This window comes from Monodelphis domestica, chromosome 5, assembly GCF_027887165.1.
Source record: "Monodelphis domestica isolate mMonDom1 chromosome 5, mMonDom1.pri, whole genome shotgun sequence".
NCBI lineage: Eukaryota > Metazoa > Chordata > Mammalia > Didelphimorphia > Didelphidae > Monodelphis > Monodelphis domestica.
The window spans coordinates 122,485,394-122,498,945 of record NC_077231.1 but is presented as its reverse complement, the minus strand read 5'-3'; positions in this window follow the sequence as shown (position 1 = coordinate 122,498,945).

Genomic DNA, 13,552 nt, shown 5'->3' with positions numbered 1-13,552 from the left:
TATCTGTGTCTACCATGCCCAAGAATCCTCACACATGACAATTATATCTCTATGATCCTTAACCTTGATATTCCACTCTATGATCACAACTCCAATCCTTCCAACTCTCCCTCATTCTTCCTAAATATATTCTTTATTTTCACTATGACCACTTATCCCTTCATCTCTTACTGATTTCCTAAGCCATTCATTTCTCCTGCTCTGGCATCACTCTTCTCCATTCACAGAGTATCTTTCATCATGACTGACCTTCAACAATGGGTCTTCTGCCTTTGAATCCTTGGCCACATCTTTGCAAACCTCAGCCTTAGGTCACCCCCCCCCCATAGCTCCTATTCATGTTGTTGTACAGGGCTGAAGAAAGTCACTAGATTGGTAACTCTGAAGTGGAGGAAATGGACACTAACAGGTCAGGAAATCAGGAAAGTGCTTTTCTTGAGTTAAAAGATGGTACTTGAGCTGGACCATGGAGGAACCTAATTATCCTAAATCTATCCCAAAGGGATATCCAAAAGGGAAACATTTCGTATAAAGGCTATGAGATAGAAACTTTCCCAAAAAGTCAGGAATGAAACAAAGATGTCCATTATTCCCACTACCATTCAATATTTATTGTACTAGAAATACTAGCTATAACAATGAAAAGAAGAATTTGAAGGAATTAGGATAAGAAATGAGGAAATAAAATTATCACTCTCTGCAGATGATGGTATACCAAAAAAATCCTAGAGAATCAACCAAAAAACTAATTGAAACAATTAACATTTTTACTGAAGTTGTAGGATATGAAATAAGCTCATGTAAATCATTGGCATTTCTATATATACAACCAATAAATCCATATAGCAAGAGATGGCAAGAGAAATCCCACCTGTGAGTCTTTCTGTCAAGACAAACCAAAGAACTATATAATCACAACTACAAAATACTTTTCACACAAATAAAGTCAGATCTAAACAATTGGAAAAACATTAATTTCAGGAGCAGCTAGGTAGCCCAGTGGATTAAGAGCCAGGCCTAGAGATGGAACCTCAGACACTTCCTAATTGCATGATCCTGGGCAAGTCACTTAACCCCCACTGCTTTAGCCCTTACCATTCTTCTGCCTTGGAATCATAAGATGGAAGTTAAGGGTTAAAATTTTTTTTAATTTAATTTAAATTTTAAAAAATATCAGTTGCTCATAGGTAGACTTAGCCAATATAATAAAAATGAAAATTCTTCATAAAGTTTAAGAGATAAAAGATCAAATGATATGTACTAAGAACAACAAGTAGGTTAAAAGTTAGGGAGATAAAAGGGGTAATGTGCAATCAGTCCAGAAAAACAAGTGGAAGCCAGATGGTAAATAGCTCTAAATGTCAGACAGAGGATTTTATTTTTATCCTAAGACCAATAGGGAGCCCTGAAATTTCTTGAACATGGAGTCAAAGCAGAAGTGTCATGATTATTTGGCCAACCTTAGTTATGATGCATTGGGGGGGAGAAAAGTAGCCAGGTATGCTTTTTATGCAACTGCACCATACATAGCATGCTTTGTCACACAGTTTACCACTATGGTTGTTATTGGGCATCACTGATGTGCATTTTATATGTTTATACTTTGTTGGTAAATGCTGATGTGTTACGTGTGTGTATACATGTATCCCAAATGTTTTCTGTTGCATAAGTTTGTGTTCTGATGTGCCATTGTCAGATTTCTTTGACTGTGTGCTAAGTACCTGTTCTATCTGTTATTCATGATCATGGGATTATAATGTGACTATGTGCAGTACCATTGGTATAATTGCATAAACTGTTAAATGTTAATTTTTATACTTCTCATGGTGCTAGGGATTACTTGCTACATACAGTTTGTGATGAAAGAGTGTTCAGAGGAGATTAGCACCTCTGGTGTGAGGGCTTCCTGAGCTCTCCTGAGCTCTGCTTTCCTCTTTTGGTATCCACCTGCCACCCGGCTCTCACTTGTGGCTCCAAAAAGCTGGAGCATGCATAGCAACCATAGTAAACTGTCTCGACTGACAGGCTAAACCAGGTTAAGAGTAATTGACTGGCCTCAAACCCATTCATGAATTAGGGGTGTGTATACATACCCCAGGCATGTGAAGACTTCCCCTGGTAGAATGGGTGGATGAGAACAATTTGTTCCAACAGCTATAAAGATGGCTAACGCTAAAACTTTGGAGTGCTTAGAGGTTGGTTAGACATCAAAGAAGCCAAAACCACCCAATGCATCCCAAGACCTCAACGATCATCTTGATTTTTGTCTTGCTATTAGACTTGGATGACTCTGGAAGAGACATTGTGTAACTCTACCTCACTTAAATCCAACTTATACACAAGTAAAAGGATCCCCATGATGTCATTTTGGTCCTCTTTGAGTATGAAGGACAACAACCAACAAACCACATACAGTTTAGTGTACCCCACATCATTTGCTGGAATTTTAAATTATTTACTGTGAAGGGAAGACCAAAGAAAAACTAGATTGCTCTTTGTCTTTAGGGGAAAGCAAGCCAAAAGGTTAAACCTTTAATCATCTTCAACCAACCCAACCCTTTTAATCTGTATAAAAGATTATGAAGGGTGGATACCAAAAGAAATTTCTTCACCACACTTTCACTTAGCTAAATTCCCCTGGTAGGAAGTAGAACTTCCTGGGAATATTTGCTTCAGCCAGAAAGTGTGATAAGAACTAAGATAAAACATAAATTTCTGACCAAAAATCAAATAAGAATTGAACTGAAGGAAAAAGAGAAGAGGGGCGTTCATAGAGCAAAGTAAATCCTAGCCTATGTATTTGCTACCTTTTGGTATGACTTGGCTGATGTTCTCCATTTCTGGGATAGTCACTACCATTTTGTTGGTCACCTGTGTGCAGAACCTCAGGGTCATCCTTGGTTCTTTCTTCCCCCTATCTCACACCTCATATTTCCTCCAATCTGTTGCCAAGTGTTATCAATTCTACCCAGAGTATATTTCAAACCCACATATTCTCTCCTCTCTACTCATACAGTCTCCACCCTCATTGAAACCTTCACAGCCATTTCTTTAGAATATTGCAATAGCTTCATTGGTCTCCCACTCTGCCAGTCTCCTCTCCAATATATCCTCCACACAGCAGCCAAACAGATATTTCTAAAGCCCAGCTTTGACTGTCATTCCTCTCCTTAGAAATATTCAGTAGCCTCAAAGGCAAAATACAAGATCCTAAGCATTTAAGGCTCTCCTTCATATAGTACCTACTAGCTTCTTTCAGCCATTTCATAATCTCCTTTATATGTGCCCTCCATTCCAGTCCAACCAGCTTTCTATTACAAAACAAAAAAATCCCAGTTCCCACTTCCATGACTTGGCACATGTAAGTGTAATCCAAATCCTAAAGTCCATTAGTATGGGACTTTCTCCTCATTGGTGGAGATCAATGCCCCAAGCCTGGAAAGGGTGAGGAGAGTTGGAGAGAAAAGAGAGTCTTGTTAAGTCTCTTGAGTATCATCAAGTCTCTTCAATATCTCTGAACTCAGTGCTTGGCACATAGCATGCACTATAAAAGTACTTATTTCTTTCCCCTTCTGGCTTCTCATTTCAAGAAAGAAGGACAAAGCCAATATCACTTCAGCTAACTAAAGAGAGAATAATATTCTGGGAAGAAGCTGACACAAGAGGAGCTGGCAATCTCCATTGGGTCTTGTCTCCAGTTTGCTATACTACAGCCTTTAGGGAATTTCCCCTTGGATAGGAACTGGGACGCTCCCTCTTCGTTCAGCTGAGTTACCTTTCTCCCAGTGGGAGAGCTCCATCACTCTGCATTGTCTGGTATATATTCTCCTACATATACTTTCTCTGGTTTCTGTTTTGCTACTGACATAAATGGGCTTGTTATTTGCCATATATGTTTTCACTGTGGAACTGAATATTGGACTGGTCAGCAACAGTTGAACACACTGTACCCTGACCCCAACACTGTGATATTATTGGTCCTCTTTGAGTACAAAGGATAAATGATAATTGACAGGAAAGGGACCAAGCCTTGGACATAGAGCTTGGAGTCCCTCCTTTTCCCACTAATGACTAGCAATCAGTTAGTCATTGAGCCAATTGAGCTGAATTAATTAATTAATAAATTAATACTACTTAAGGGATTAAATATAATTCTAGTCTAGTACCCCCTCTCTCTGAGGAAAGCAGAGTGGCCAGGTTTTTGGCCTTAACCTTTCACTTCCCCTCCTGACAGGAAATTAAGTAACCCTTGTAGAAGGATGGGAGTGGGAAAGGCTAGAGTGTCTATTCTACATTCCTTCAACCTGCACAATGGCGCCCATATTTTACATGTGAAAGACAGTCTCACCACATAAGTGAGAGGTAATAAGTGTCTGAGCCAATATTGTGCCAAGGGGAGTGAAAAGTTGTTGTTTGGTCACATCTGACTTTTTGTGATTCCATTTGGAGTTTTCTTGACAGAGATACTGGAATGGTATGTAAATTCATTCTAAAGCCCATTTTTTAGATGAAGAAACTGAGGCAACCAGAGTTAAGCAACTTTTCCAGGATCACCCAGCTAGTGTCTGAGGCCAGATTTTCACTCATAAAGATAAGCCTTCCTGATTCCCAATGTTTTATCTACTATACCACCTAGCTACTCGAGTAGAAAGAAGAATGAATAATTAGTAGAATGTACTTCAACCTCTTCCTGTCTGCTTCTGCCCTCCATTTCTGCCTAATGAAAGAATTTCTCATTTTTTAGGCTCAGTTCAAATACTATTTCTTCCCTGAAACCTTTTTTAATTGAAAATCTGTTACCCTAAGAAAAAAGAACTACATTTCCCAGGAGCCCTCTGACTTCCTGTCCTTACATACTTCCTGTAGACAGGGGATATTAGGCAAGGATGTGAAGGGTCCCACCTCTATACTTCCAGTCCTGAGCTTGGTGGTGGTAAGGTGGGTGTTTGAACTGGTTGATCAGCCATGGGCCTGTGGTCTTTATTTTGTATCTTCTTTGTTCCTTGATTTCTAATAATCATTAATAAATCTCTTAAAATATAGTATTTTAATAGAGATTTAACTTTTATACCTTCTCTAATTCCTCCTTGCTAGAAGAGATTTCTCCTTCCTTTAATCTTTCATTAGTCTCTGCATGACTCCTCCAATGCAATATCCTGCTGATTTATATTGTTATTATTTGTATATATATCTTACCTGCTTCTAGATGGTAAGATACTAGGGTGTGTGGGGGGGTAAAATATAGACTGTCTTATTTATATATATTCTTAAAGTCTAGCATCATAGAGAAGACAATCCAAGCAAAGGAGATATAATTAGCAAACACCTTGTACATAAAGGAAATGTAATACATGTAAGTTCTGATAGAATCAATAGCAATTGTTAATTTGTTGAATATGACAGCCATGAGAGAGTAAAGAATCAAAGATAATACTAAGCTTTCAAGTCTAGGAGAATCCCACCAAGGAAAACTGGGAAGTTGGGTAGAGAACTAGATAGACTTGGGAATACTAAACCTGAAAGGCAATACAGAGTATAACCAGTGTCAGAGCATCCCTCCTGACAAGAAAGCCAAAGTACATTTTGAGAAGCCTCCCCAAAATTCCCTCTGCCTGCCATGCCCCCACTCAGGGACCCTAGGAACTTCAGTATCTGATTCAGTTTTTTCTACCCTCTAGTACCTCACAAGGAACCCTCAGCTCCACTGGAACAGGAAAAATCAAAGTAATAGCATCTAGAAGGCAGTTAGAAATGCATGACTGGAAGCAAAAGGCTGGCTGAAGTTGTGGATTCATGAGTCCTCAGCATTGTGGTGCTCATTCAAGCATTAAAAGTGGATTCAAAACATTAACATTTTAAATTCTAATTAAAATTTTTAAAATTAAAGTTTTAAAAGAAAATGAATTCAAGGCAAAGATCATAGAGAGAAGAGAGGCTAAGGAAGGAGTCCAAGGCCAACCTAAACAAGAAAGGATTTTTTAAATGAATGAATGAATAAAGCATTTATTACTTACTATGTGCAAAGCACTGTACTGTTATAGATACAAATAGAAAAGTCAGATGATCTCTGCTTCTCAAGGAGTTCACATTATAATGAAGAAGACAATGCATATGAGGGATTTCAGCTGGTAAGTCAATGGAAAAATCCCATGATCCTTGGCAGCAAAGGGGATAATAATGCCCCTTCTCTAATGTCATTTCCATCGATAAAATTATTTTAGTTTTCATGATGAACTATTTTCTCACTTGTTTCCCACAAATAAAGTGGGTTTATCTCCTTACTTATCACTGAACAGACTTAGACTTTTTAGTCATTTCTTACCTTCTAGTAAAACAAAGACTTTACTCATTATATGTCCTACTTTTCTTACTTCTGGATTGAATGGAGTTTGAGCTACAAACTTGGGTGTCTTTCTCCCACAACAAAACCATCAGGCATATTAAAGCAGCTAAGCGGTAAGGAAAAAAGTGTCTCTCAGGAGGTTAGAAAAACCTGAGTTCAAATCCAGCTTCAGATGTATGACCTTGAGTCACTTAACTTCTGTCTCCCTCAAACTCCTTATTATAAAATGGAGATAACAAGAGCACCTACCTCCCAAGGTCATTATGAGGAGAAAGTGAGATAATATTTATAAAGTCCTTTGTAAACCATCAAGTGTTATGTAAACTCTCTCTACAGTTATTAATAAACATGTTAATAGAATGACTGACCAGAAAAAGGGGGGAAAAGTAGCAGTCAATTTTAGGGACAAGATCAGGGTTTGAAGTTCATGTGACATGGTAGAAAGAGCCTAAAGGTATGTAAAGCCAACAGGACCTGAGTTTTGATCCCCATGGCCACTTGGCACTTACATAATCTTGTGTCTTCTTTCCCTATCTCAGTTTCCTCACCTGCAAAATGATGGGACTGGTCTAGACCAGTGATGTCAAGCACCAGTAGAAACAAGGGCGACCAAACCACACATAAGGATCCCTATGGGGCTTAGAAAACCACATATTAACATTATCTCTGTTCTAGTCTACTCTCGTTTATTTTTCTAAGTATTTCCCAATTACATTACATAAGTACCTGCATTACATTAGTTTATTATGATGCATAAACATAGTATCTCTCCCAGTATCAAATATACCACTACATATGCAGTAGGTACTAAATAATTACTCATTGAGCTGAATATTTCGCACCATAAGGATAAAGCTGAGAGTTATATATGAGTCTTTGCAGGCCATATATGTAGAAAGTAATTCTCAATAGCTATATTTCTAGGATATACAAAAGGGAATTCACCCGTTTTTGATCATCAGGATGAAGTGAGAGGAATGGATTGTATGTTCCATGGCCCACTGCCTTAGTGTTTGGTCCTTGCAGAGGAATTATTTTGTTTGTTCCCACTCCTGTTTTCCAGAAGCCTTCATGGGTCACCACCCATCAGGCAGTACTAATGAAACAAGATAATGATGCCATGAGGGAAGCTTCGAGGAAAAGATTGACTAACTGGGAGTTCCACTCCTCAGGGCTTTTCTCTGCCAATTCCTTCTCCCCAGGCTCTGGAAACATCCTTATACTGTAAAGGCCTTGCCCAGTTGCTAGCTCCCAATGAATCTATTGATTTGGCACTTCCCAGTTAAAAATGTGAAAGTAGTCTAACTGAATCAGAAAATCTGGGTTCACTTTTGGACTCCAGCATTTATTAGCTGCATGGCTTTGGTTCCTTATCTGTAAAATGTATACTGTCTACCTCACAGGGCTAATATGAGGAACCCTGAAGTTCATCTTAACTGTGAACTCCTTTATCATTCCCCTCCAGGGTCCTACACTGGATGCTCCATACATTTCTAAGAACTCCTTTATCTTTTCATTATTTTTATATCAGATCCCTAGAGGACCTTCCTTGGATTTACAAGATTAAGACCAGCCATACACATAGGATATAAAAAAGAAAGTCCTCCTTTCCCCTTCAATCACCCTTTCTATCAGATGATCTCAGATGCCTGAAAGGACACCATTAGACATTCAAGTAAAGGCATTGTGGTCAATTAAAATAGATGTCAAAAATATCCCCTGGTTTGAATAGCACTATAAACCATTATCTGTCAACCACACCTTACTATTTGTTAAGACATCTAGCTGAAAGCCAGGACCAGGGGAAAATAATATAGGACTTAGATAGGTTGGTAGTCAGAAGAGTTGAAAGACTTGGGTTCCAGTCCCCACTCAATCATGTAATTTTAGGACACTTAGATTCTCATTTTCCTGATCATCTTTCTGAGACTTGGATTTCCCATCTGTCAAATGGGGAGAACAAGATTTTCATTACATACTTCAAAAGAGTTAATGAATATGAGACCTGTGTCCTGGCCCCATTCCCTCTACTAAGGGTTTTTAGTTCATCTGAACTGGGTTCAGTCCTGAAGATTGAATCGAAAGAGTCAGTTTCTCCCTTTGACTCTTTCTCACATGCCAGAGTTTCCTGAATGAAGTTCAGATATAACTTGTGTTTAGATTTCCCCAAATGTGAGTTACAGGATCCTCAAGTCCTGTACTGCTGTTCAGTGCACAATAAGGGTCATAGGTATGGAATATCTTTTATTTTCTCCCACCATAAAAAATACATGTAATAGGGAAAGATCTCAGAGGAGGTGATGAACAAAAACAGAAACTTAAAATATTCTAATAGCTCCTCCTTTCAAGACAAATTCACTTTTGGGGGGATGAGGAGAAATTCCTTGATTTCACTTGCATCAAACTTGCATAATTTGAACAACTAAAAAAGGGTAACATTAGGGAAGGTTGGCAAGGTCCAGATATCCTGCACTGTATAATACCTTCTCCCTCTTAGCTAGCTGAGAGCCAGGATCAAAGGAAAAGGATGTTAGGTCTAGATAGTTTGGTAGTCAGAAGAGTGGACTCCCAAAGAGGTCTGGGAGCCATAGAATGAGGGAAATCTTTGTTTTTAGAGGGTGAGAATATAAACTAGGAAAGATAAACCGCAAAGGACTAAGACATCTAAGTCTGTTCAAGGGAAGATGATGAGCTAAATTACTTGAATTAACAAATGGAAAAGTAGTTCATCAGCAATTAGAATGATGTTAACTCTCCATAATCTGGCTCCAATTTTACCTCACACTGCAGCCTTTCAGCAAATTATATTAATCTTTACCTCATATTCTCATCCTGCTCTCTCCCCTTTCTCTGTTCTTTGCACATAAATGGAATGAATATATGCTCCTGCCCCCCCCCCATATCTTTTTGAAGTCTCTCTCCTCAGAGCCCAACCCAGGTGCTACTTCCTCTATGAACCCCTCTGTGACAGTGCCTTCCCCTCCGCCCCCTAGAGAGAGAGACACAAAGAGACAGAGAGACACAGACAGATACTGAGAAAGAGAGAGGCAGAAAGAGATACCACCCTTCTTTAATTTCTCATAGCACTGGGCTGGACTCTTCACTTCTCACTTTCTCTTCTGTCAGACTTCCCCCCCCCCCATTATAAGTTTTTAAAGAAACATGTTCTGTGTCATAACTTTTACTCCTTGTGCCTTTTATATGATAGGCACTTAATAAATGTTAAACTAATTTTTGTATTTGTACATGTAATTGGCTTACTACGTAAATTCTTAACATCTCTCTTACATGTCTGCTTCACTCTACCAAAATACAATGCATCATCACTTTTCATTTGGACTACTACAATAGACTATTGTGGGCTTTCCTACATGATCTTTTACCATTCCAATCCATCCTCTTCTGAATTGCTAAAATGATTTTCCCAACATGGAGCTGTGATCTCCTCTTTTCACTACAGTGGCTCCCTATTCCTTCCAGGATGAAATATAAAATCTTCTGGCATTAAAGCCCTTCACAAACTGGGCCCTTCCTATTTTTCCAAATCTTACCCTTCACAAATTCTATGATCCAACATCACTGGAATTCGTTATTCTTCAGATACCACTCTTTGCTTTTGTATTTACTATCCCCCATCCTTGAATTCTCTGTCTCCTTGCTTCCCAGGCTTCCTTCAAGATTCAGCTCCAGCTCAAATCCCATCTCTACAGGAGGTTTTTCCTTGTCCTAACTTCTTTCTCCAGACACTTGACTTCCCTCTGAGATAACTTTGCATCTACTCTGCATAAATCTTGTATATACAAAGTGATTTACAACTTGTCCCCTTCATTAGAATGTCCGTTTCCTGAGCTCAGGGATGCTGTTTTTGCCTTTCTTCTTATAGCATTTAAGACAGTGCCTAGCAATTGTGCTTGGTTAATAGTGCTTGATTCTTGTTAGTGTGTGTACCCTTTTAGGATTAAGAATATTAGACTCAAGGAATATTAGACCTTGAAAATCATTTCATCTAACCTTGTTTTACAGCTGAAGACACACTAAGGGATGTTAGGTTACAAAGCTGCAATTGGCTCCCATTACATCAACTCCATACTTCTCTGATTGGCATTAGAGTGCCTGGGAACCCTAAAGAGCAAGAATGTCAGTCAGTAAATCAATAAACTTTTATTAAGTGCCTGCTACATGCCAGGAATTGTGCTAAATGCTGAAGATACAAATATGAAAATACAGTCTCTGCCCTAAAGGAATTTACAATCTAATGGGGTAAGACACATGAAAAAGAAGCTGAAAATCCTGTGGGAAGGGTAAGGGGAGCAACAGGGAAAGTATCCATCAGAGAAGTCCAAGATGAATGCAGTAAGGTAAGAAATGAGATATTCTGAGCTGAATTCCCTCCTACAATGGAGATTTTGAAATTCATGGCTCTACCCTCCAGAGAAACAGAGGGTGGTGGTGAGTTAGAATCCCAAGGCTGATGGGAACTTGAAGTTTTCCCAATAATGAGAAGTCAGAAAAATCTCAAAGCAGTGTAGCCAGGAGAGAAAGAAGTGTGTTCCATGTGCAGAAATGGAAGGGTCATCAAGGAGGGTGAGATAGTTTACATTTATTCCACATTATCTAGGGGAGAGAGGAGGGATTCTATCTGATAATACTGGAGATGTGTACTCTGTTGTTGCTGTCTTTTTGAAGAGGGACAATGACTTCATGGGATGATGTCTTAATTTGCATGTAAATTGAATTTAAGTGAGGTGCTCAACAATGCACAACGTTGGCCTCACTCCCTATTCAAGTCATCAAAGCCCAGTGGCAAGACAGAATTCAAGACAGCTGGTGATGGCCCAGGATATAGTGTCTGACAAAGCTCTAAGCATTCCACACCTGCTTCAGCCATCCTCCTGGCCATTATAACAAATTGTTCTCATCTACCCATTCTGCTGGGAGAAGTCTTCACGTGATTGTGGTAGACATACCCTTACCACACTAACGGATTTGAGGCTTATTGGTTGCCCTCAACCTGGTTTAGCTTATCTGCCAAGACCATTTTATCAGGATGTGACCACTGAACACGCTACAGCCACAGGTTGAGTAACAAGTGTCTACCAAAGGTGAATGAGCAAACCTGAGAAGGACTCAGCAAGCTCTCCCACCATAGGTTCTCCCAGAACACCCTATACAAGTCTACTCCCTATGTAGAGTGGAGATGATCAGACCACCACCAATACCCCTCAATTCCATTTACTCTGATTTCAGAATGAAAGCTGCAAGTTTGACAAAAGAAAACAAAGAGTTTGTGTGTGTGTGTGTGTGTGTGTGTGTGTTTATGTGTAGCCTATAACATAAAGAATTGTGTAGAATGTGATGTTAACTAATCAGCCCTATGACGCCCCCTATTTGCATGGATCTTCAGTCTTACTCAGGTGAGTACACCCATCAGTGGTGTAGATCATATATCCATCCATTCCTTTTGTATGTCTCATGAGGTTCTCCAGTAAATCCTCCACTGAGAATCTGCCCACTATGTTGAGGGCTTTCCTTTCCATCACTTGACACTGCTTTAATACCAAGGCAGCAGCATGAGCCCTATCCAGGGAAGAGAGAAATAGGTATACTCTTCATGAAGGCTGGTAATCCATTAGTCATCCCTGGCTTTCAGTGCATAGCTAGCCCATTTCCTTTTTGAATCATCTATTCTCATAATCATCTTTTATTTTACTTTTACACAGTGGTTACATGTGGCAACCTACTCACATTTGCTCTCGTGTAGTTCCTTGAAAGCCTCACAATTTTAATTCTTTAGAGAATATTCCATAACTCAGCCTACAGCATCAAATGGAGAATAATGATGATAAAAGATGAGTAGCTGTTTCATGGAAGAGGGAAAAGAAGGGAACAAGTATTTAAGTATTTACTACATGTCAAGCACTGCTATAAGGACTTTACAAATATTATCTGAGAGAAGTTTCAGGGAGGTCACTGTACAATTTCCCAAAGGTAATTCAACACCACCTTTTCCTCCTATTCAATTCTTAACTCAGTTCATTATCCACCTGCAATGATTATCCAAGTGATACGTACTGATAGACTGACCATCTGCGTATCATAGTCTGGAAAACATTCCCAAAGACATGTGATTATCTCACCGTTTCATAAAAATGGTTATAATACATTCACTGGAATTCAACAGAAATAAGAAAAAGAGGAACATGGGATCTAAGGCAGCTGGAAAGATAAAAGCTAATAAGAGATTTGATCAAAATCTACAAGAAAAAAATACATTCAAAAAAACTTTGGGTGTATTCAAACATGACGAGATGTAACTGACCATTAAGAGACATTTATATATAGGGGGTGTGACTCTATTCTTGCCCATGAACAAAGGACCCAAATAGGTGAAGAAAAGTAAGATCTGTCTGTTTATGGTCTGTAGTGTTTACAGGAGGAAGACAGAATCTGAAGCCTACTAATTAGTGGGTGAGAGATTAGGGGAGGGAAGTAAATTGGTAAATTTAGGAATCTCCCCAGCCACCCCAATATCTCCCTCTTTTCTTTGTCTTTATAAGAAGGCAAAGATTCCCGAGAGGGAAAAAAAAATCTCTCTTGAGGCACAGGAAATCTGCATCCTGAGAGAACTAGTACATGACCTCCCTGAGGCAGGCCATATTCTCTTCCTGCCCAAGGTGGTTATCAATTATTCATACTGCAAGCAGGTCTCCCATCTAGAGTAAAGGGCAAATGAGCTCAAGGAGCATTTCTTTATATTCTCAATTATTATAGAGGATTATGGGTTCCTAGATAGGATGGAAAAAATAAACCCAGGAAGGTTGTCAAAGAGAAATTGATCCTTAGGGAACAGAGAGAAATCAAAACAAATGTCACCCTGTAGAATGGTGTATGTAGAGAGGGAGGTTTGGAAAAGCCTTGGGAGGGTGGGTGGTAGAAGGAAGGTGGGGGGGGGGGGGAAGTGCATTATTGAAACCAAACAATAAGTAAGAGGTTAGTAGCTTGCCTAGGAATTATGACTCTTCTGGAAAATGTGACATTTTATACCTCCAAAATCTCTAAGGAAAATCTTTAGGTACTAGTGCAGCATTGGAGAACCTTTTAGAGATTACATGCCCAAACTACACCTTCAAGTTGCCTGTAAGCCCCCCACTTTACCCCAGAGAGTAGAGTAGAGCTCCTGGGCAAAGGGGCAAGGCATGTGAAAATTGT